Raw genomic sequence first — 25,723 nt, 5'->3', positions numbered from 1 at the left:
TATGGGGCAAGTTGAGTAAAGAGATAAATATTGATGGTAATGGACTATAACCCACATAATACTCAAAGAATAAATAAATAATTTAAAGAGCATAGATAACTTTTTATTGCAACAGAATTTTGGTTAGTAAACAGAATGATAAAATAGAAAATTATCAATTAGTAAACAAACCACTATAATTTAAAAAAACACTAATAATTATTACAGACAAGAATCATCAATAGATGCTAAACTTAGTGGGCAAAAGTTGAATAAGAACCAGGATTTTTCTTATTCTCAAAATATTCTCTTTTGGATACTTAATAATTACAAAGGAAACAGAGTAATTTTACAGTGGTAAAACCTCTAAAAAATATTTTTAAAGCTATTTTTAAGATTCCAACTTAACCAATTGACCAATTTAAAATCACCAGCAATGAGACAAATTGACATCATATGCCTCCAGATATGGTATATGAAGGACACAACATCACTTCTGTAGTGTTCTTGCCAAAAATACATAACTTGGATTAAATTTTGAAGAAATACCATAAACCTAGGTTGAGGAACATTCTCTACAATATGAATGGACTTCAAAAGTGTTTACGGTCTGAAAGACAAAGAAGGTTGCAGAACTTTCCCACAATGGAGAAATTAAGGAGACATGACAACTAAACACAATGAGTGACTTTTGGTTTAGGTATGCATCAGTATAAAGGGCATTAGTGGAATCCACGAATTCAGGTCAAATCCAAATTCAAGTTCAATTTGGAAACATTTGAGTGAAATTTCTTAATGGTTTATAAGTATTATATTGATTTAATTTCCGAATTATGATTATTGTACTATGGTTATGCAAGATGTTAAAATTTATGGAAGCTTTATAAATTTGATTAACCTGTTATTATTTTAAAATTAAAAGTTAAAAACTATACAAAATAGTGAAATAAGCTTAAATGTACATAAAACAATTATGGTCTATCTACCCTGCGGCATACTACTACTGTATTTGGAAAGCACAGAGGAGACCCAGATACACAGACATGAAAAGATGTTGACGAAATTCTTTCAAATTAAAAAGAAAATAGATAATAAATAAATAAATAAAAAGAAAATAGTTCTAAAGTAATGTGTATGATGCCATGTATATATCAAACAAATTACAAATGGATTTGTAGGAAAACATTCTGGAATAATTTAAACCAAATAATTCACTATTTTTGTCTTACTTAGAGCTGAGTTGTAAGGAAAATGAAAATGAAAGGAACCTTTTATATTTTATTATATATATATTTTTTTGTATACTTTTTTATTGGAGTTCAATTTGCCAACATATAGCATATCACCCAGTGCTCATCCTGTCAAGTGCCCCCCCCTCAGTGCCCATCACCCAGTCACCCCATCCCCCTGCCCAACTCCCCTTCCACTACCCCATGTTCGTTTCCCGGAGTTAGGAATCTCTCATGCTTTGTCACCCTCTTTGATTTTTCCCACTCATTTTCTCTCCTTTCCCTTATAATCCCTTTCACTATTTCTTATTTTCTCTGTATAAGTGAAATCGTATAATGATTGTCCTTCTCCAGTTGACTTTCTTCACTCAGCATAATACCCTCCAGTTCCACCCACGTCGAAGCAAATGTTGGGTATTCGTCGTTTCTAATGGCTGAGGAATATTCCATTGTGTGTGTGTATATATATACCACAACACATCTTCTTTATCCATTCATCTTTCGATGGACACTGAGGATACTTCTAAATTCTTTTAATAACAAGAGTGAATTGATTGTTTTTTAAAACAAAGAATAATGAAGAGGGAAAAATGAATCTTCAGTGAATTTCAATTTGTTTATAACATTAAGATAAAAATATCCTATGTCTTACCTATCTTATTCTTCATATTTCAACCATATCTCCCACCAATTAGATTTTTTATCTGAACTACTTATCTTTGCGAATAATTTATTCAGTTGTCTCAAAATAATATGCTTTAATTCTCTTTTATATTATATTTTTATTTTTTTAAGTTTTTATTTAAATTCCACTTAGTTAATACACATTGTAATATCAGATTTAGGTATACAAGTTAGTGATTCAACACTTACATGATGAACCCCTGGTGCTCATCACAAATGCACTCCTTAATCTCCATCACCTATTTAACCCGTCCCCCCCCCCAAAAAAAAATAAAAAGTTTCTGCACAGTGAAGGAAACAATCAACAAAACTAAAAGGCAACCTATGGAATAGGAGAAGATAATTGCAAATGTCATTTCTGATAAAACGTTAGTATCCAGAATATATCATTTCTGATAAAAGGTTAGTGTCCAGAATATATAAAGAACTTCTAAAACTCAACACCCAAAAAATGAATAATCCAATTAAAAATGGGCAGAAGACATGATTAGACATTTTTCCAAAAAAAGACATCCAGATGGTCAGCAGATGCATGAAAAGATACACAACATCAGTCATCATTAGGAAAACACAAATCAAAGCTACAATGAGACATCACCTCACACCTGTCTAAATGGCTAAACTCAACAACACAAGAAACAACAGGTATTGGTGAGAATGTGGAGATAAAGGAACCCTCTTGCACTTTTGGTGGGAATGCGAACTGGTACAGCCACTCTGGAAAACAGTGTGGAGTTTCCTTGAAAAGTTAAAAATAAAACTACACTTCAATCTGGCAATTGTGCTACTATGTATTTACCCAAAGAATACAAAAATACTAATTCAGAGATACAAGCACCTCACTGTTTATGGCAGCATTATCAACAATAGCTAAATCATGGAAACAGCCCGAATGTCCATCGATTGACAAATGTATAAAGAGGAAGTGGCATGCATATACAATAGAATATTACTCAGCCATACAATATAAGTCAGTCAGAGAAAGACAACATATAATTTCACTCATATGTGGAACTTAGGAAACAAAACAAACATAGGGAAAAAGAGAAGCAAACCAGGAAACAGACTCTTAACTAGTATATTATATTTTTAAATTAGAAATAGAAAGCTTCACCACAAGGGAGATGCTAGGAAGACTAGGTATCCCCAATCATTGGAGGCTGTGATAATTTTTTTCAGTTATTTCTTTAAGGCCTTTTAAAATCTCTAATTTCTTTAGTCCTGAATGGTAGCCATTCTTTTAAGATGCATTCATTTATGTAGTCCACTGTCCTCAACCTAAAAATAGTTCCTACAGATAATTCATCACAGACATATGTCAAATTTCTCTTCCAGAAAGTCAAGGAAGGTTTTTTTTTTTTTTTTAATACAGTGTAGGAAAGTTCCAGATGCATATCTATTTATTGTGTATGGAAGAATTTATGTTTATATATTAGAGTGGGAGAATTAGGGAGATTTCATTAAAAGGTACAAATGTGTAACAAGTAGATAAATTAATTCTATGATCTAATCACTGCACAGTGGTTATAGTCAATAATGCTATATTGTGAACTTCAGAGTTGCTAAAAGACTAGATCTCAGTTGTTTTCACTGCAAAAAAAATAATAATTATGTGACATGATAGAAGTGGTAGCTAATGGTATGGTGGTAACCATATTGCAATATATAAATGATATAAATGTGTTAAATCAACAAGTTTTTTTTTCAAGATTTTATTTATTTATTCATGACAGACACAGAAAGAGAGAGACAGAGACACAGGCAGAAGGAGAGGCAGGCTCCATGCAGGGAGCCTGATGTAGGACTCCATCCCAGGTCTCCAGGATTAGGCCCTGGGCTGAAGGTGGTGCTAAACCACTGAGCCACCCGGGCTGCCCCAAATCAACAAGTTTTAAACTTGAAGCTTACTCAATATTATGCCAATTATATCTCATGAAAATAATTAAAAATTTAAAAATTTATATAGACTGTTGGCTATTAGATCAATTAAGAATAATAAAAATAAAAATCTTTATTTTACATTCACTTATACTCCTCTGATGCTCTTCCTCACATACATCAAGTTTCTGATCTGTATTTTTTTTTTTTTTAATTTTTATTTATTTATGATAGTCACACAGAGAGAGAGGCAGAGACATAGGCAGAGGGAGAAGCAGGCTCCATGCACCGGGAGCCCGATGTGGGATTCGATCCCGGGTCTCCAGGATCACGCCCTGGGCCAAAGGCAGGCGCTAAACAGCTGCGCCACCCAGGGATCCCGAATAATTCTGATCTGTATTATTTTCTCTCTTTCTAATGAATATATCTGGCAAGGTAGGTCTGCTGGTAAGAAATTCCCTTAATTTTTGTTTGCTGAGGAAGTCTTTATTTCTCCTTCACATTTGAAGGATAATTTTGTGGGGTACAGAATCTAGGTTGATGGGTTTTTTTTCTCTCAATACTTTAAATGTTCCACTCCACTGTCTTCATGTTTGCATGATTTCTGAGAAGTTGGACATAGTTCTTATCTTTGTTCCTAGAAGTAAGATGTTCCCCACCCCACCCCCGCCTCTGGCTTCTTTCAGGATGTTTTCCTTATTTTTGATTTACTGTCATTTGAAAATGATACATCCAGGTATAGTTTTCTTGGCATTTATCCTGTTTGTTATTTTCTAAGCTTCCTGGATCTGCAGTTTGATGTCTGACATTAATTTGGGGACATTCCATTTCTATTCCATTTTCCTATGTTATACCTTTTGTAGTCATCCCACAGTTCTTGTGTATTTTGTTCTTATTTTTCAATCTTTGTTCTCTTTGCTTTTCAGTTTTGAGGGTTTCTATTAAGATACCCTCAGACTCAGAAGTTTTTTCTTCCACCATGCCCAGTCAATAATGAGCCTGAGGATTTTCATTTCTGTTACAGTGACAATGTTTTTGATCTCTAGCATTTGTTTTTAATTTGTTCTTAGAATTACCATTTCTCTGCTCACATTGCATATTTATTCTTGCATGCTGTCTATCCATTAAAGTTCTTATCATATTAAACATTGTTGTTTTATATTTTTGGACTCATAATTCCAATATCCCTGCCAAATCTAAATCTTATTCTGGTACTTGTTTTGTCTCTTTAAACTGTATTTTTTACCTTTAATATGCCTTGTAATTTTTCCTTGATAGTCACACATAATGTACACTAAGCTAAAAGGAACTGGGATAAATAGGCCTTTAGCAAAGTGGTGGTAAAGTGTGTGTATGGGGGAAGCATTTTACAGTCCTACAGTTAAATCTGTCTTTAATGAATCTGTGTCCTTTAGCTGTGAACTTCCCTCTTCTCACTACCTCATTAAATATGGGACATGATGGTTACAGTCTGCTAGAATTGTGTATTTCTCTCCCCCAAGGTAGAACAGGCTGTGATGAAACACCAGTAGTTTAGACCATGATAAAATAGTTTCTCTTGAGTGAAAGTCTTAAGAACCTGGAAGACATTATGCCAAGTTAAATAAGCCAGACACAGAAGACAAACTATATGATCTCACTTACATATGGAATCTTAAAAAGTTGAACTCATAGCAACAGAGTAGAATGATGATTATTAAGGGTTGAGGATAAAGTAAATGAGGATATATTGGTCAAAGGGTGCAAACTTTCAGTTATAACAGAAATACGTTCAGAAGATGTATGTACAGCATGGTGATTGTATACAATATATAATATGTTATATGATATACTATGTACAATGATATACTGTGTACAATATACTATATTAAATAATAATAATGTGCATTTGAAATTTGCTAAGAGTAAATCTCAAGTGTTCTTACTACACACAAGATATATTTCATATACCACATTATAAATAATATACTTTATACAGTAAGAACAATGATGTATTATACACTCAAAAATAGCAAAGAGAGTAGATCTCAAGTGTTCTCATCACAAAACAAAACAAAAATAGATGACCATATCAGATGATAAATATGTTAATTAGCTAGTTGTAGTAATCATCTCACAAAGTATACATATATCAAAACACTATGTTATCTACCTTAAGTATATCATTTTTGTAAATTTTACTGCAGTAAATCTGAGGAAATAAAGGAATGAGTATGCACGGTCCTTGCTCAGTTAGGAGAAAGATCTGATGGTGAGAGCTGGAGTAGCCACTTTGGTACCAGACACAGAAGCCAAGGGTGATAGTGACAGAGCTATCCTATCAGCCCTGGGACACTGACATCTGGGGTATTTTGTGAATAAGAAATAAACTTTATTTTTTTTAAGAACAGACTGCTACAGAATATTTCCAGATGGTTCTTTTTCTCCTCCTGCTAGAAACAGGAGGAGATTCTTCTCTGATATTCACTATAAGAATCTGGTTAAATTTCTGGAGGTCAAAATCACGTAAGTATGGGAGCCCCTTGTGATTGTTCACCCCTGGAGTTTTTAACTCTCAGAGTTTTCCACTCTGAACTCATAGTCTGTAAAATTAAAATTCATATTTTCCTACCCCAGCGGTGGTTCCTGTGGAGGATTTTGCCAGAGAGTTTCTGCTCTGGTAAGTTGTGATTCTCTGTATTAACCTGTCTCTCCATTTATGAGGGCAGCAGTAGTTTGTCCTGTGACCTTACTTCTCTGACAGATCTAAGATGAGTTGTTGCTTTTTCAGTTTTTTTGAGCTTTTTACTTGTTCACTCAATCTAGCTCTTTGTAGGCTAAACCAGAATCTGGAAATCACTCTGATTATGCTTTTAACCTCACTTTGTCTGTACTTATACTTCAGGCACTCTAACCAACTTTTAGTTTTACTAATGTTTTTTGTTCTCAAATATGGTCACAGCAAAAGTGAGAAAACTCTCTTAAGAAAATTAGCTTTTGGGCAGCCCCGATGGCTCAGCGGTTTAGTGCCGCCTTCAGCCAAGGGTGTGATCCTGGAAACTCAGGATCGAGTCCCACGCTGGGCTCCCTGCATGGAGCCTGCTTCTCCCTCTGCCTGTGTCTCTGCCTCTCTCTCTCTCTCTCTCTCTCTCTCTCTCTGTGTGTGTGTGTCTCATGAATAAATAAATGAAATATGTTAAGAAAAGAAATTAGCTTTTTGTGGAAAAGAGTTATGGTTAGTGGAGGAATATTGGTGAGACTAGGGTCATGGTTTGATGCACTGATTAAGGAGGATAAGGCAAAGAGCAAACTTTGAAATTACTAGGTAAAGAGAATATAAGCAATGGAGCAAGATACAGAAATGAAAATGAATTTGACAGTTTTCTTCCAAGGAGGACAGATATTTAAATATCTTATTATTCCTAGACAGTAATTACTGTTTATGATTTGTGCAAAAGGAGCCATAGGCTCAGAGAGTTTAAGTGATTTATTCAAAGTTAAAATGGCCAATGAGTGTAAGATACTGACGCACTAAATATACCAATGACTATCATAATTTGATTTTAAATATTTTACCACAGAAACATTATGCCAAAAAGCTTCATTTACCATGGATTCTGTACCTTAGAACTATTACTCTGTTTTGTTTTGTTTTTTTTTTTTTTTCAGAAGTGAAGTTAGTTTTACAGGGTTATTTTTAACAAAATTGACTCTGCCAGAAATATTTTTTAAGAAAGCCATTAGGCCGTCACGTGTGTAGTGCTATGGTTTCAGTTTGGACCTTTGTTCTACAAAACCATTTCTTCTAATCATGAAAGGATTTTTATACTAAGCACCATTTCATCTTGATTACTTTGGACATGATACAAATATACATTTATATACAGGAAAATAAGGGATGGCATTTTCTTTCAAAATTATCATAGAATAAAATGAAATAGATATGGATAATGAGAAATTCTACTACTAAAGGAGTAGCTGAAACCATAGCACTTATGCAGTAGACTTGCTTTTTCAGTATAATGATGAAATCATGCAGGCACACGATGCGATACATTAAATAATATATCAACTAAGTACTGTTAAATCATGATTTAAATATATTATCCTTGATTGCTGAAGTTGAGAGTGTAGGGAAATCAAGTTGTTCTGAATTTAGTTATATAGTCCTTAAATAAATTATGCTTTGCTAATGCATTTGCTTTTGTACAAAATTTTGTTTTAGACAAAATAAGATTCTAATATAAATACCTAATATAAAATAAGATTACCAAAATATGCTCTTATCACAATGAGAAATGTAATCATTCTCCAGGTCAAAAATATGATCTTGGTAGTACTTGTAATGAAGGTGGCATTGCTTTAGAGTTAAAAGGACATTAGATTTTGTTAAGAGAATCAGATTATACAACAGTCTTTCTCATTAAGCAATCATACAACCTGAGGGTAGTCATATAGTTTTGCCAGATTTCAGTTTCCTAACTGAAAAATGCGAGAGTTACATATAATAACTTTAAGTTTTCCAGTTCTAATATGCAGTACTATGTGGTAAGAGCTTAATACATGCTAAACAATTCATAAACCTTTTCATTTTGTATGTGACAGTTTGTAAGGGAGATATTACTACCACTTACAGGTGGAAAGCTAGATGTTTAGAAAGGTTAAACAACATGTTCCTAGTAAGATACGTAATTAATTATAGAATCAGGATTTGAACCTGCTTTTCAGTCTCAAAAACCCAATTTATTCTATCATGATAACTATTATCTTTGACTAATACTATCTTCTCCCCATTTTTGAACTGATATTTTATTAATCTTTGTTTAAAAAAAAGAAAAAACAAAAGCATTGATTCCTCTTGTTTTCTGAGCAAACAACAAAAAATTCCTGTAACACACAATAAAAGGAAATCATCACTGAAGGGCCGCCCATTGATAAAGCGATGGACAAAGGCTTGTCTCCCTCAGTCTCAGGAAGGATTTAACAACGTTGCTGTGAAGATGCAAAACCTGCAAACCAGAAAGTGACTACCTGTGTTGTTGGCACACTCAGCTGAGTCTACTTACAGTAGGAAAAGCCCAGTTATTTTCAGATACTGAAGTATATCTGCAGATAGTTGATCTCTCTTATAGTATGGGAAGATAAGGGAAATTGAAGTTGCAATAACTAAGCAGGATTGTGGAGGTGATGCAGAGCCATCCCATGAGGAAGGCAATAGTGAAAGGGAATGAAGGTGTACATCTTCCTTGCCCTTCAGATGAAAACTGTCGCTGACAGGTTATAAACAGGTGATGTTGGATCTCTCTTGAGATATGCATCTAATTTAAAATCAGAGAAGATTTTTATGAATAAAATACTCAGAGTAAATTTTAATTGATTCCTTTAATTCATATGCATATTCTTAAAAGACAGTCTTGGGCCTACATAGGATGTATATTTGCTATTGGGATGCTGGACCCTCTGTTCTTCAGAGTCACCAGTCACCCAGTCAGCCAGCCCCTGTCACCACTCCTCAACTAGAAGGAAATGTTACACCACTATAGATCTTGAGATCCGGATTTCAAGGAGCTTCCAAATGCCTCACCTCAGAGTGAGGTAAGATCATTAACTCCTCATAGGTTCAACTTTAACTAATGGGAAAGCAAGAGTTAGTGAAGCCATGCAGATAAATTCCCCCCCTTATCCTCCTATGAATTACTCTGAGATAATTTGTCTGTGTAGCCATTCCAGAAAAGTCCAGCACACAGAGTGACATGGTGACTCTTCACAGCTCATCATGAAATAGTAGTGCGCACAGTAATATGCTTCACATCTTTCCTTGCCTCACTCCCCTTGACACTCACTCTTGCTCTTCTGGTATTATACTACCCCACAAGTAAAGCATCACCACTAGCATCCTTGCCTCTGATTCTGTTCACTAGGAAATGGTCTAGGACAATAGATCTGCTATTACAGAGATGATAGAGTAATTTGTGAGATCCACAAAGAGTAACCTGGGGGTCTCTCAATTAGAAGTGAGAAGATAGAGTAAAACTCATCTTTATAGATATTCAAGGAATGTTGGATGCAACACCTCATTTAATCTTATTATTCTCATTAAAAAGATAAGGAAACAAAAACTTGGAGAGGTCTGGTGATTTGCCCAAGCCACAACTTTTATAGAACATTGCTGGAATTCAGAATTAGTTTTTTTTTACCCCTAGCTGTTTTTTGACCTTTAAACTATAAACTGTCTATAACTAATAAATGGAGGAGCTGAGAAAAGACACATTTTTTATGCAGACACTCAAATTAAAATTTCACTATGGTAATTCACACATAACTAAATTAGAAGCTCTTCCTTAGAAACAACAGGAGCTAAAATAAAATAAAATATTATAACCATCCTGTCATTGAGTTCCTTCTAAGTTGCGTCAAATAAAATAATTTCATTTAGGAAACATTTTAAAAAGAGTGCAAACTCTTAAAAAATATAACTAGTGTATGAAAAAAAAAAACACTTCAATAAAAAAGAAAGAAAAATCCAAAGCCTCATTGTACCTCCGGCATATTGTTGGCAGGTATTTTAAAATCCAAACTCCAGAACTGAATGTTCAAGCTGCTTAAGGGAAATGCCCAGGGGCCATTGGTCTGGGCCTGGACCACCGCTCAGACCCTACACTGGCACAGAGTAGTCAGTGGTGAAATTTTCAGCACAGTTGAAGGCATTTACAGGAAAGCCAAGATTGAAGGTGAAGGGAAATGAGATGGAGGAAATGAAACGGCTGTATTATTCAAATGTGCTGCAGACAAATCTTCAGCTCTGGAAAAATGCACTCTGTAGTTCAGGTAAATGTATTAGGTTAACTGATTCCAGGTGTTTTAAAGGATAATTGATCCATTCAGAAAACATTTTTTAAGTACCTACTATGTGAAAAGCAATGGTATAAAAAAGAATGTGTGAACAGCCTTCAGTCATTTCTGGAATTCTTCCCAAATCCAAATCATCAGTCTTTATTTTATTTTCATACATTACAAAATCAGAATTATTTTCTCCGGTATAATTATTGATTAAGGAACTGGGAAGCAAATATGCAGTCTTTCTATTTACAATCTGTACTTTACTCTCCTTCTCTCCCAGTAACCTGAACCAATTTTACCATGGTATTCTTTTGTGAAAAATTCTATGTTTAAAATGCTTTTGATTTTATTGTTTTCTACAGGGAATTTTCCAGATTTTACTTAGAGAAAGTAAAGTATATTATGAATACTCAGAGAAAATGTCATTGTTTCCGAAAGTAGAAGATCTGGATAAATTAAAACCATAGAACATATTATACTTTGTCCTCAATTCTTTGTGACTGACTATAGAAAGATAATTAATACAACTGAAATAGAATATGTTTGAAATGAAAACAACTGAAGATATTTATTATTATTACTTGCTTTTTGTTTAAGCATATTGTCCTGAAAGAATATTCTTCTAACAGAAGGCATTTAACTTGTAGAACTTTGGTTTCATTTCATTGTGCTGGAAGTGGAACATAATATAGTAACTTCATAATTGTAAAATATATGGTTAAAGTTTCAGACAAAGATTCTTTGTAGACCAAACTTCAGTCAGGCTTTTGAACCCTCCCCTAGGCCCATCTGTACATTTTCTTATAAAATGCAGTATTAGTAAGAACTCTGCTAACTGAATTTACAGAAACATCTCCCCACTTCAATATCTGATTACCCTCAATATCTTATTGGGTTTCTTATCTTCCATCATCCCTCAGGTGATGCCTGATTATGCCCATCTATCTTTTAGATAAGCCAGAACCTCCCTTACCCCTGATATTTTCTCTTAGTAATTTTCTGTCTGCTGACCTCCACCTTGCTCCTGGCTATACATTCCAGGTTGCCTAGGCAATATTCAGAGTTGAGCCCAAACTCTCTTCCCCATTATGGTAGTCACTATACCTATTGGAGTGGCACCCCACCCCTTTAAATAAAATCCTCCTTACTGTGCTTTAACAAGTATCATTAAACATTTTTTCTTTGATGTTCCTCAACTTCATATTTAAAAAAATAACAATGCGATAAATATCCTAGAAGGCAAACTTTTAGGCATATCATTTATTCTTTTGTTGTCTCTGATTGGGTGAGTTCCATTGCCCTGTCTTCGACTGGACTGATCCTTTCTTCTGTTTCATCTAATCTGATATTGAACCCCTCTAATGTATTTTTCAGTTCAATTATCATATTATTCAGCTCTGTGACTTCTGTTTAGTACTATCTTATATTATCCATCTCTTTGTTGAAGTTTTCCCTTTGTTTTTACATTTTTCTCCCCAATTCAATGAGCATTTTTATGACCATAACTTTGAACTCTTTGTCAAGTAAATTACTTATCTTCATTTTATTAAAGTTTTTTTTTCCCCTGAGGTTTTAACCTTGTCTTTCATTTGGAACATATTCCGCTGTTTCTTATTTTGTTTGACTCTCTACCTTGGTTCATTTATGGTAGATGAAATAACCAGTCTTTCTCTCACTCTTGAAGGCATGGTCTCATGTAGGAGATGAAATCTGTCCTTCATCTCTGCCACAGTTCCTGGTCAACTCTTGAATTTCTTGTGCAAGCAGCGTATTATATTTTTAATAACTCTCAATACTTGAGGATGTGCCAAGACTCATTGTGTTTGATAGGGGAGGACCTAGCACCTAGAATCTTGCTGACTGGAAGCAACTCAGCTTTTAAAAGGCATCATCTTTTAGAAGTATATGAATACATACAGCATTGTTGGACCACAAGCATGAGCCCTCTGGCCCTCAGAGCATGGTGATATAGAAGTGTCCCCTGAGCAGCAGTTCAGAAATTAGGGCTGCAGACTAGGATTTAACTCTTTTTTGAGTGATACTGATGAACTGGAGCAAGGCAGAGGAAAAGCACCAAGATGGCATCCTTACTCTATATTCCTTGAGAGCAGCTCCATAGGCCACTAAATGTGTGCCAAGTCTAAAGTCTGCCTTTCAGGCCAAAGTTCTGGGACAAACAAAGTGGATTCCTTTGAAAGACTGGAGAGTGTGCCTCATCCTATGTCTGCACAGTGCCTGGGTTTGGTAGCCTGCCAAGAACTGTCTCTCCAATTTCCACAGTCCTGTGGGACCCAAGAATGAAACCTCCATGAGCCACCAGAGCCAAGCAATCAAGGAGTGTACGCTGGGCAACAGCTGCAAAACCACAGGAACCAGACATAAAAACCAGGGCACCAGACTCATGTAAAGCATGCCCTATTCCCACCCTAGAGACACTAGTGCACTGGAGCATAGTAGAGGGTGAGTGCAAAGGTCAAGCATATAAAATGTACTGAATTTCACTCACACAAATATTCAAATATGCAAGAAATTAATATAATAGCTTTTATTTAGTTTTTAAGTAATTGAGCTTTCTTCCTCTGATTCTACTCACTTGCTAACGGGAAGAAAATAAAAGGCCAATCTAATCTAAATCCTACTCTGATCTGATCATTAAAACAATCATAGGAAGAGTTCACTCTCCCCCCAAAAATAAACAGCCTCTTAGTCCACTGATGTGTATTGGAAGAAGATTGAAATATGGTCCTTCATAGGGAACCAAACAAGAAGCTAGGACAGGATCTCTACTCTTACTATGTCCCTTACCTTATCTAACACATGTCTTTGTTTCAGGATATAGCAGGAAAAATACCCACTTTCCTCCTCATCTCTCTTTCTTGCCATTCCTAAAGTGAAAGATGCAGTTGGGACTTTTATAATTCTTCCTTTCTGTCATATTTTCTTAATTATCATGTAACCAGCATGCTGTCATAGACAAAAGGTGCATTCTCTCCCCCTTGGGGGGCAACTCTTTTTTTTTTAATATTTTATTTATTTATTCATAAGAGGCACAGAGAGAGAGACAGAGACATAGGCAGAGGAGGAATCAGGCTCCTTGTGGGGAGCCGGATGCAGGACTCAATCCCAGGACTATGGTATTATGCCCTGGGCCAAATGCAGACACTCAACCACTGAGCCAACCAGACATCCTGGGGAGCAACTCTTAAGAGCTGCTTCCTTCTGACTTCCTAAAACATGCTAAAAAGGGAGGAGGATTACAGGAACCATGAGAAATCCTCTTTCTAGACTAATCTTGCTAGAGAATTCCATTTTGTGCATAAAAACCTGAACATAACTTTATTCCTCCTGTAGCAAAGTATAACCTTTCTCCATTTCCACTTACTTCTACCAGATAAAAGGACAAACACCTCTGGCTTGCCAAGTTGAAAGTCACATCAAAGGAAAAAGAAATAGACTTGATGTTTTTTAAAATGCTATCGCATAACAGTGAAATTCATAAGAATGAATGCATTTCATTAGCATCAGAGAGTACCTTCATACTACTTTACTCTTTACATATTTCCACCATTAAGGCCAAATATTTTTCTATTTTGGATCTTTTATTTTTTCTTTCTTTAATCCACCATTCCTTCTCTGTAATGCCATAACGTTTTTGTAAAATTGTTCGTTGCTGCTGCTTTGAAAATACTAATTTTTCTTTGCCATTTAATTTTAGCTGTGTTCGTGCTTACTATTGTTTCTCCTTATTACCATTGTTTGACTTGTACAAAGTAAAAATATAGGGGGTTGAAATAGGAAGGTATATGATAGAGACATAGATCCTCTTTGATTTATCCAATCCAAATTCCTTCGCATGGGATCAAAAGATGAGGGCCCCTCACCTTTTCTGATGGCTGCCCCTGGCTTCCATTACCAGAGCTTTCTGCTTTTGAGTATATTTCTGTGATTCATGCCACATAATTTTATTTATTTATTTTATTTTTTTCTACTTTTGTTTATTTTTTAAGATTTTGTTTATTCATGAAAGAGACAGAGAGGGAGGTAGAGACATAGGTAGAGGGAGAGACAGGCTGCCCATTGGGAGCCTGGTTTGGGACTCCATCCCAGGACCCCAGGATCATGACCTGAGCCTAAGGCAGATGCTCCACCACCAAGCCACGCAGATGCCACAAATATTCTACTTTGAAAAGTATATTCACAGTTTTTTTAAAACAGTCAGTTTCCCTCTCTGCCAATCCAAAATTATCTGAAAACTTAGCCTAAATTCAATATATTCATAAAATGAGGTTTACAAAATTGAACTTACTTTCCCTTTGGCCTACCTAAAATATTTTACAACAACCAGAATACAAACAAACATGCATATAGTACAACTTTGAGCCAGGCATTGAACTTAATACATATTAATCCATTTATTCTTTGCAACAATCCCAAAAGATAAATACTAAAATTTTTCAGAACATACATATGAAGACACTGACGCATGATGAGTTTAACCAACTCTCCCATAGTTGTACAGCTAGTCCAACATCATTTTTGTAGGGTTTTATAGCCAAGATATATCTTAAATTTTAGGAGATCTCTGAACTGCATGAAATTCCATGGAGAATTTTGTTAGATGTTTAAATGTGGATTTTTCTAGATAGAACATCTCCATCTTTACAGCAGATTTTGAAGGTAGTGTTTCAAAAAGTGATTACAAACTATGCTAAAAAGTTTGAAGTGTTTTCTCCAAGTTACCTAAAAGTGTACTTTTTAATAATTCTTCTCAATGTACATTAGGAATCCAATAAATATTTTTGATTTGACAGAGCATCTGTCTTAACTGAGAAGTATTTGAATTGGTAATAAGAGAACAAGTAAATTAACCAAGCAGAAATAAATGAAATCACAGTTCATTCATTAATCATCCCTACTAAATTGTAATAATAAATGGAATCTAGAAATGTATAGGCACATAGTAGTATTTATCTCAATATAATATTAAAGTTATATTTCTCAAAAACATAGCACAACAAAAATGTGTTTTTAGATCAGTCAGTATGTTTAGCCAGTATATCATAACAACAGGTTTACTGAAATTGAAGATGATCTCCTTCACCTTGTTAAAATTGAAAATTTTTTCTATAATTCCTATAGAATACATATGATAATGAATACATATTTGAGTTACAAAATATATTTAAGTCTCTGAGGTTATATGATATCCTTTTCTAACACTTACTTGGCCTTATGTTGGCATATCAGCAAATGTAATTTAGGTAGGTGACTTCATAAGAGCTCTAATTATGACACAGGCACAAACACATGCAGACATATACATGCACACACACAAACATGTCTAATTCATTTTTAAGAAGTATATTTAATAACACCTTCTCTAGAGTTTACTTATTTATATTCACATCAAAATGTGAACTCAAAAAGTATACTTTTAACAAAATCACTTTAATTCTTATCAAGTTGCTTAGATGATTCCTACATAACTAAACATAGCATTCATTCTGTGTTGGCATAATAAATAGAGTAGACAAGAATAATATACATTTATTTTAGAAGTGGTTGGGTTCTCATAACTAGACCAGTCAAGAACATCTAGAAATATGAAATTAGTCATTTAAAACAACTGAGGCCCAGGTGTGACATCTTTGGAGGACAAGATTACAGTCTTAAAATGCCAATGAGAATGGTTTATGTTTACAATTCTTTATGATTGCAGGCTTGTCATGAAAATAAATTGCCTATAGTCCCTGCCATTTTCTATTCTTGTCTCATCATGATAATAAGGCATCAGGTTTTTTATATTCAATATATTCTGAAATGCAATTTCATATAAAGATGTGTAGGGTACTAGGACACTTGCTACCTATATTTACTTGTAGATTTCATTTACATCCATATTTCTGAATGTACTGCCTGCTTTGCCTAGTAATATATATAAATTAAATCATAGTTCTGAAATATGAATGGAAATAAGATAGTAGCCCAATCTCACATTCATTTCTTAGAGTTGAATTATTTTTTCTAAATTCAGAAATGCCCAAAAGTTTATCCTGTACCCATAGGCAATTCATGAAGATGGGACAAGGCAGTATATCACCACACTATTTTTTTTCAAAGGAAATGAATGTTTTCATGTAGTTATGTCACTTGCTGTCTTATTATTGCTTTCTAAAGTACTCCCACATATAAGTCCATGGTTATAAGGGCCTGGTTTTGATATGTAAGATAATTTTCCAGTCTGAGGAAGACTATTAGTGCATAAGTGCTAGAATTATAACACTATTAAGAAAACACAATTGGAATGGAGCAAATTAGTATTTTTAAACAAGAATAGGGAGCTGTTATGTTCAAAATCTTAAGAACTCTCATAAAGATCAAAAAAAGTATTGACTTCCGATATATGTATATATATCGAAGCACATAATAATGTGGTTATACATTTTGGGACTAGAGACATGTCAAAAAATGAGAAAAAAATCACCTGACAATCTTATCCTCAACCTTAAGCTTAGCTGGAGCTTCAACTTCTTCTGGAATGTTTGATATAATCACCTAGATCCTTGTCCTCAGGGAAAGCTTCAAACCTTTCCTTTCTGTATTCCCGCATCATATTCTAAGGTCTTCCAATTACTTCCATTAGTCTTTATCACCCACATTATATTTGTTTATTTACATGTATATCTACATAAAACTTGTACCTTTTTTGGAAAGCTATGCTTTCTTTTGCTTTTTATATCCACAGTGCTTACTACTGAGTACATAATGAATAGAACAGATAAATGAACAGAAAATTGATTCACTTGGTGCTTGTAGAACTTGCAACATGTAATGATAGAGGAAAGTCCTACAGTTAAATCCAGACTCAAAACTGACACTTGAGAGTTTGGGGAAATCGCTTAATTTTTTTCTATGCCTTCTTTGGGGAGAGAACATAGTATATCTCATAATGTTGTGAAGATTAAATTGAAATATGTACAAAAATTATTACAAGTGCACAATACATCAAGCAAACATGTTGTAAATAGATAATTTGGGTTATTTTTAGTTTTGCTCTTATTGTTATTTAAATATAATAATTACAACACTAAGTGACTATGATAAACTGAGTATCTAAAAATATGTTTAAGGGATATTCTGGTTAATAGGCAGAGCCAAAACTCTTCATTCCTCAGACTCTCTTGGGTGTGTAGGAGGTGGAGCAATGAACGAGATAGGAGGCTGTTGTAGGTTCCATAAGACTTTGGAGTGAACTTCTCATCCAGTAGAGGGGATAAAGGCCTTATATGGAAAGGATACAGAAAGTCAAAATGTAGAACAAGTTGGAAATCAGAGGAAATAAATCACAGAAGCAAAATATGATTTGACAAATCTGGCCAATTGAAAATAGGACTAAAGTGGAAAAATGAGAATTGGCCCCATAATACCAGGGATATATATGGTGATTGCTTCTTTGCTTGTATATTTTTTAATATAGATGTTGGTTCAAATCATTTAAGGTATGACTACATGTAACCCATTCATTTAAAAGAGTTGAAACAGAGTAATATATTTGAGTAATTCTCTTGATCCAGCTAACATTCTAAAAATATTTTCAATGTAATTTTAAATGCTCAGAGCCCCTAATCAATCCAGCAATCAATGAAAATTATATATTGATTGCCTAATATGTCCCCAGCTCTTTGCTGGTCTTTCAGAAGTCTAACAGACACCATCAAGGGCTATTTAGGTGATTACACATATAAAACAGAATATGAAAGTCTAGTTCTGACAGTAGAATTTCTGTATTTACTATTAATTTAAAATTTTCAATTATATATCTTTCTCAAATATTTTGAACAATTTCTTGATTTCATAAAAAGAAGATATTTAATATAAGTAAATGGTTCTTAATGTGCATCATCAAGATAAACATTATTGGCTATTCTTTGATATTACAGTATTCATATCTTTTATGGCAGAAGCAAAATACTCATATCTTTTAAGCACATATAGATAATGAAAAGTTGTTGAATTAAAGAATAAAGATTAAATTTCGTATATTATTCTATATTAAATATTTCATGTCTGAAAGTGACATGTGTATGTTAAAGTGTATAATTAAGTGCAACACCATTTCATAGAAGCTTCATAATTCACTTAATTTCAAAAAGAAAAACATCTACAAAGTCTGCATCATGAGGGAAATGATTCAGACTCAATAGTTATGTTTCTTCTATGTCTCCTTTAGGATGTACTGGGTACTGGGGAAAGCCTGAATTATCTACTTAATTGAAATAAATCTATGCAGCACAAAAGGCATTTCAGGTAGACCGGACTGCATGAACAAAGATACAAATTCAAGGAAGAAAAGAACTTGGTGAACTTGAGAGATGTCAAGGAATTTGGTTTGACTGGAATAGAGGTTGCATGAAGAGAAATGGAATATAGAGGAGAGATGAGATGATGGATGGATCCAAATGTCTAAGAACACGGAATACCCTGCTTGGATTATGGATGTTACTCTTTAAAGCAATTGTTCTTAAATATCAGTGTATTTCAAAATCATTTGGTAAGATTGTTAAAATGCAACTGCAACCAAAGAGGTGAAAGACCTGTACTCTGAAAACTATAAAACACTGATGAAATAAATTGAAGATGACACAAACAAATGGAAAGATATTCCATTGTCATGGATTGAAAAAATTAATATTGTTAAAGTGTCCGTACTACCCAAAACAATCTACAGATGCAATGCAATTCCTATAAAAACACCAACAGGGGATCCCTGGGTGGCTCAGCGGTTTGGCGCCTGCCTTTGACCCGGGGCGTGGTCCTGGAGTCCCAGGATCGAGTCCTGCACCGGGCTCCTGGCATGAAGCCTCCTTCTCCCTCCTCCTATGTCTCTGCCTCTCTCTCTTTCTTTCTCTCTCATGAATAAATAAATTTTTTAAAAAATTAAAAATACCAACAGCATTTGTCACAGAAATAAAGTAAATACTACTAAAATTTGTGCAGAACCACAAGACCCCAAATAGCCAAAGCACTTTTTAGGAAAAGAAAAAAGGTGGGAGTATTACAATTTTAAAGTTTAAGATACACTACAAAACTGTAGTAATCAAAACACTATGATACTGGCACAAAATATACTCATAGATCAATAGAACAAAATAGAGAGTCCAGAAATAAACCCACTCTTATATGGTCAATTAATTTATACCAAGGAGGCAAGAATAAACAATGAGGGAAAATAGTCCAATAAATGGTGTTGGGAAAACTGGACCACTTTCTTATACCATACACAAAAATAAGATCAAAGTGAATTGAAAAACTAAATGTATGATCTGAAGTCATAAAAATCCTAAAAGAGAACACAGGTAGTAATTCCTCTAACATCAGACATAGCAATATTTTTCTAGATATGTCTCCTAAGGCAAGGGAACAAAAGCAAAAATAAACTATTGGGACCACAACAAAATGAAAAGCTATTCACAGCAAAGGAAACAATTGACAGAATGAAAAGGCGACATACTTAATGAGAGAAGATACTTGTAAGTGATATGTCTGAAAATGGGTTAATATCCAAAATATATAAAGAACTTCTACAATTCAACACACACACACACACACACACACACACACACACACAGAGAAACGACTCAATTTAAAAATGAGCAGAGGACCTGAACAGAATTTTTTTCAAAGACATACGGATAGCCAGAAGACATAAGAAAAGATGCTTGGCATCACTAATTATCAGGGAAGTGCAAACCAAAAGCACAATGAAATATCACCTGACTCATATCAGAATGGAAATCAAAAAGATAAAAAATAACAAGTATTGGGGAGAATGTGGAGAAAAAGAACCCTTGTACACTGATGGTGGGAATGTCAATTGGTACAACTACTATAGAAAACATTATGGAGGTTCCTCAAAACATTAAAAATAGAAATCTCATTTGATCCAGTAATTCCATTACTGTGTATTTACCCAAAGAAAATGAAAAACCATTTGAAAAGATATGTGTGCCCCTATGTTTACAGCAGTATTATTTACAATAGCGAAGATATGGAAGTAATCTAAGTGTCCATTGATAGACAAATGGATAAGGAAGGGACGGTATATGTATATACAATGGAATATTATGCAGCCATATAAAATGGGGTGAGAGCTTGCCATTTGAAGCAACATAGATGGACTAGAGGGTATTATGCTAAGTGAAATAAGTCAGACTGAGTAAAACAAACACCATATGATTTCACTCTTATGTGGAATATGAAAAATGAACAAACAAAAAAACAGAATCAAACCTATAAATTCAGAGAACAAACTGATGGTCACCAGAGGAAAGGGGAGTGAGGAGTTGGACAGAATGGGTGAAGAGAAGTGGGAGATACGGGCTTCTAATTTTTGGAATGAATTACTCTCAGGGGGCAGCCCCGGGGCTCAGCGGTTTAGCACCTGCCTTCAGCCCAGGGCCTGATCCTGGAGACACAGGATCAAGTCCCGTGTCAGGCTCCCTTCATGGAGCCTGCTTCTCCCTCTGCCTGTGTCTCTGCCTCTCTCTCTCTCTCTCTCTCTCTGTATCTCTCATTAATAAATAATTTTTTTGAAAAAAGAATTAGTCTCAGGAATAACAGGTCCAGCCTGGGGAATATAGTCAGTTATTGTAATAGTGTTGTATTGTGACAGATGGTAGTTATACTTGAGATGAGCATACTATAGAGAAATTGCATCACTATGTTATACACCTGAAACTAAGGTAACATTGTGTGTCAACTATACTCTTAAGTTTTAAAAACTAGGAAATGTGAATAAAGTATGGATTTTAGCTAAAAAATAAAGATGAATTTTTAAAAATACTCAACTGTACTGTGGGAGTGATATCAGCAAGATGGTAGCACTGGAATTTTTAGTGCTGTCCCTTCCCAGGAACATCAATTTGTACAACTATCCATACATAAAAATACTTTCACAAAAGCTAAAGATTTCAGGTGAGGAATTAGAGCACTTGGGGGGAACACAGAAGTAAGAGAAGAAACATTGGAGAGGGTAAGAAAGGCCCTATTATCTCTATTACGTTTCCTGCAAGCCCAGGCAGTCCAGCACAAAGAGAAATATTCTCCTTCATCCCACAGGGGAAGAAGAGTGAAGTGAGCACCCAACTTCATTGCAGACCCCTGCACCAATACCGGGCCTGTGCCAGAGCTAGCCTGGCTCCCATGGATTTAAAACCCAGAATGGCTCTTAGGGACTCAGGCTCCTGGCTTACCTTAGCACCAGGCCTGGCAATGTGGCCTAGGCTCCAGGTGAGCTCCCTGAACCCAGGATCACAGCCCGCATCAGCACTAAGGCTAGCCCTCACAGATCTGGAATCTGGGACCTAGGCCCCCAGCCCACCCCAGTGCCAGGCCACCTTCTATGGACCTACGTTCTAGGCTGACTCAGACAACTCAGGATTCCCAGCTGTGTCAGCACCAGACTGGCCCAGGGGCCCCAGCCTCCAGCCATGCTCCTGTAGATCAGATTCCTGGCCCACTCCAAAAGTAAGCAGGCCTCCATGAACTTAGATTCATTGAGGTGGGCTCTTACAGATGTAGGCTACAGGCCAGTTATCAGTTTCAGACTGGTCCCGCAGCCCGTTTCCAGGCAGAGAAGCCACAATTTTACAGTAAAAAAAATGCTGTTCTTTTGTGAGGCTATTGAGTGAGGTCTGTCTTCCAGTGTTCCACAATTCACTACTAGAGCTGAGCGCCAACATCAGAAAAAACAAGTACTGTTTCTTTCTTTCCATATGAAGTGGCCTATCTTTATTTATTTATTCAGCTGCAATTTCTGAAGAGCTACTCTATGCCAGTCATTTCACTAGTGCAGAGATGCAATGTGAGCAAAACTAGATACATTTCCTTGGAATGTCTTTGTTTGGTTTTGGTATTAGAGTAATGTTGGCCTCATAGAATAGGTATGCAAGTATTCCTTCTGCTTCTGTCTTCTGAAAGAGATTGTAGAGAATTGGTATAATTTCTTCCTTAAATGTTTGGTAGAATTCGCCAGTGAACTTATCTGAACCTTGTGCTTTTTGTTTTGGAAAATTATCAATTACTGATTCAATTTCCTTTTCATATATGTATAAGCATTTTCAGATTATCTGTGTCATCTTGTTTCAAGTTTTGGAAAATTATGTCTTTCAAGGAGTTGACTCTTCTCATCTAGGTTATCAATTTGTGGGCATAGAGTTACTCATAATGTTCTTTATTATCCTTCTAATGTCTATGTGATCTATAATAATGTTCCCTCTTTAATTTCTGATGTCAGTAATTTAGGTTCTGTCTTTCTTTCTTTTAGCTAACAAAAAAGCCTTATCAAGGCTTATCAATTTTATTATTCCTTTCCAATAATCAGCTTTTGCTTTCTTTTGATTTTCTCTATTAATTTTGTTTTCAATTTCATTGATTTATGCTCTAATTCTTATTTTTTCTAACCTTATGCTTACTTTAGATTTAATTTGCTCTTCTTTTCCAAGTTTCCAAGTTGGAGAGTTATATTACTGATGTTAGATTTTTAAAATTTCCATTATATGCTTTAAATGCTATAAATTTCCCTCTAAACATCATTTACACTGCAACTCACAAATTTTGGTAAGTTCTATCTTCATTTTCATTCAGTTCAAGTTTAAAAAAAAAAATCCTCTGGAGATTTCTTCTCTGACCCATGTGTTATTTAGAATTGCACTGATTAAACTCCATGTATTTGGAGATTTTCCAGTTATTTTGTGTTATTAATTTCTAGTTTAATTCTACTGTGGTCTGACAACAGACATTGTATGATTTCTGTTCTTTCAGATTTGTTAGGATGTGTTTTATGGCCCAGAATTTGGTCTTTGATCTTTCTTGGTGAATAGTCCTTGTGAGCTTGAGAACAATGTGTATTGTCCTGTTGGATGAAGTAATCCATAGATGTCAATTATATCTAATTAATTGGTGATAAGCTATTAAGTTCCATGATGTCTTCACTGATTTTCTGCCTGCTAGCTCTATCCATTTCTAATAGAGGAGTGAAGTATGGTACTGGATTTATGTATTTCTTCCTTCTGTTTTATCAGTTTTTCCCTCGCATATTTTGTTGTTCTAATACTATAAGCATATAAATTAGGGGCTATTATATCTTCCTGGAAAATTAACCCTTTTATCGTAATTTAATGCCTTTCTTTATCCCTGATAACTTTCTTTGCTTTGAAATCTGCTAAAACTAATATACCTACTCTTCCTTTCTTTTAATTAGTGTTCGCATGTTATGTTTTTCTCCATTCATTTACTTTTAATCTGCATATACCTTTGTATATAAAGAGGGTTTCTTAGAAGCAACATGTAATTGGGTCTGGTTTTTTGATCCATTCTGACAATCTCTGTCTTTTAACTGGTGATTTAGAATATTAACATTCAAACTGATTATCAATATAGTTGGATTAATATTTATCATATTTGTTACTTTTTTCTATTTGTTGCCTTATTCTTTGTTCCTATTCTTGACTTCCAATCTTTTTCTGCCTTTTGTGGTTTTAAATGAGCATTTTATATGATTCAATTTTTCTCTCTTTTCTTAACATATCAGTTATACTTTAAAAAAAATTTATTGATTTCCCTAGAGTTTGCAATATGCATTTACAACTGATCCAAGTCCACATTCAAATAATATCACTTCACTGGAAGTGTGAGTATAATTATAGTGACAAAATAATTCCAATTCCTGCCACCTGTCTTTCACTAGCATTGCTACCATTCATTTCATTTATATATAAGCTAAGCATAGATAGGTATTTACACATAATATATGCACATAAGTATAAATGTAATCTAAACCATTGTTGCTATTATTATTTCAAATAAATTATCTATTAAATCACTTAAGAATAATAAATGAAATTTTTTATTTTATCTTCACTATTCTTTGTTGCTCTTTTTTTCTTTAGATCCAAGTTTATGACCCATACTATTCTTTTGCTCTCTGAAGTTTTTTTTTTTTTTTTTTTTTTTTTTTTTTTTTTTTTACTATTTCTTGCAAAACAGATCTCTACTTGCAACAAATTCCAATTTTGATCTGAGAAACTCTTTAATATCCTTTACTTTTAAAGGATAATTTTGTACGGTACAGTTTTTAGGTTGGTGGGTTTTTTTTTTTTTTCTCTTAACTCTTTAAATATTACATTCTACTTTTTTGCCTCCATAGTTTCTGAGAAGTTGGATGTAATTCTTTGTTCCTTTATAGGTAAGAAGATTTCTTCTAGCTTTTTTTTGAATTTTTTCCGTATCTTTGACTTTCTGTAGTTTGAAAATGATATACCTAGGTGTAGTTTTCTTGGCATTTATTCTATTTGATTTTCCTTGGGCTTTCTGGATCTATAGTTTAGTGTCTGACATTAATTTGGGGGACTTTCTCAATCATTGTTTCAAATATATCTTCTGTTTCTTTCTTTCTCTAGTATCCCATTAAGTATATGTTATACCTTTTGCGATTGTTCCACATTTCTTGAATATTCTGTTCTGTTTTTGTCAGTCTTTATCCTCTTTGCTTTTTAGTTTTGGGGGTTTATAGCTATATATCCTCAAGCTCAGAGATTCTTTCCTCAGTCCTGTCCAGTCTACTAATAAGCTCATCAAAGCTATTCTTTATTTTGTTACAATGTTTTTGATCTCTAACATTTCTTTTTGATACTTAGGATTTCTGTCTCTGCTTATATTGCCTTTCTGTTTTTCATGCTGTCTTCTTTATCCATTAATTCACTTAGTATGTATCATATGTGTGTATATATATATATATATATATATATATATATATATATATATATAATTGTTTTATATTCCTGGTCTGATCATTTCCACATCCCTGTCATGTTGGGTTCTGATGCTTGCTCTGTCTCTTTAAATTGTGTTTTTTGCCTTTTAATATGACTTTTAATTTTTTCATGGTAGACACACATGCTATATTGGTTGGAAGGAACTGCTGTAAATTGGCCTTTAGTAATGTGGAAGTTAGGTATATGTGGGGAAAAGTTCTACAGTCTTATGATTAGGACTCAATCTTTTAAAGACTATGCCTCTGGGTTGTGAACTTCACAAAAGTTTCTCAGGCTTTATCTCCTTCCTTTATGTAGAAT

At 34.4% G+C, this 25,723-nt stretch overlaps 1 long non-coding RNA gene across 1 annotated transcript in view; it reads right to left on the bottom strand.

Moving 5' to 3' along the window:
- Positions 1-9,061, bottom strand: part of LOC140620245 (uncharacterized) — a 73,326-nt gene extending 64,265 nt beyond the window's left edge. The window contains exon 1 of the long non-coding RNA XR_012020035.1: positions 8,816-9,061. This is a non-coding gene — a long non-coding RNA (uncharacterized lncRNA). The remainder of the gene's footprint in view (positions 1-8,815) is intronic.
- Positions 9,062-25,723: the final 16,662 nt, after the last annotated feature.

This window comes from Canis lupus, chromosome 28 (genome assembly GCF_048164855.1).
Source record: "Canis lupus baileyi chromosome 28, mCanLup2.hap1, whole genome shotgun sequence".
Taxonomy (NCBI): domain Eukaryota; kingdom Metazoa; phylum Chordata; class Mammalia; order Carnivora; family Canidae; genus Canis; species Canis lupus.
This window is presented reverse-complemented; position numbering and strand designations above follow the sequence as displayed.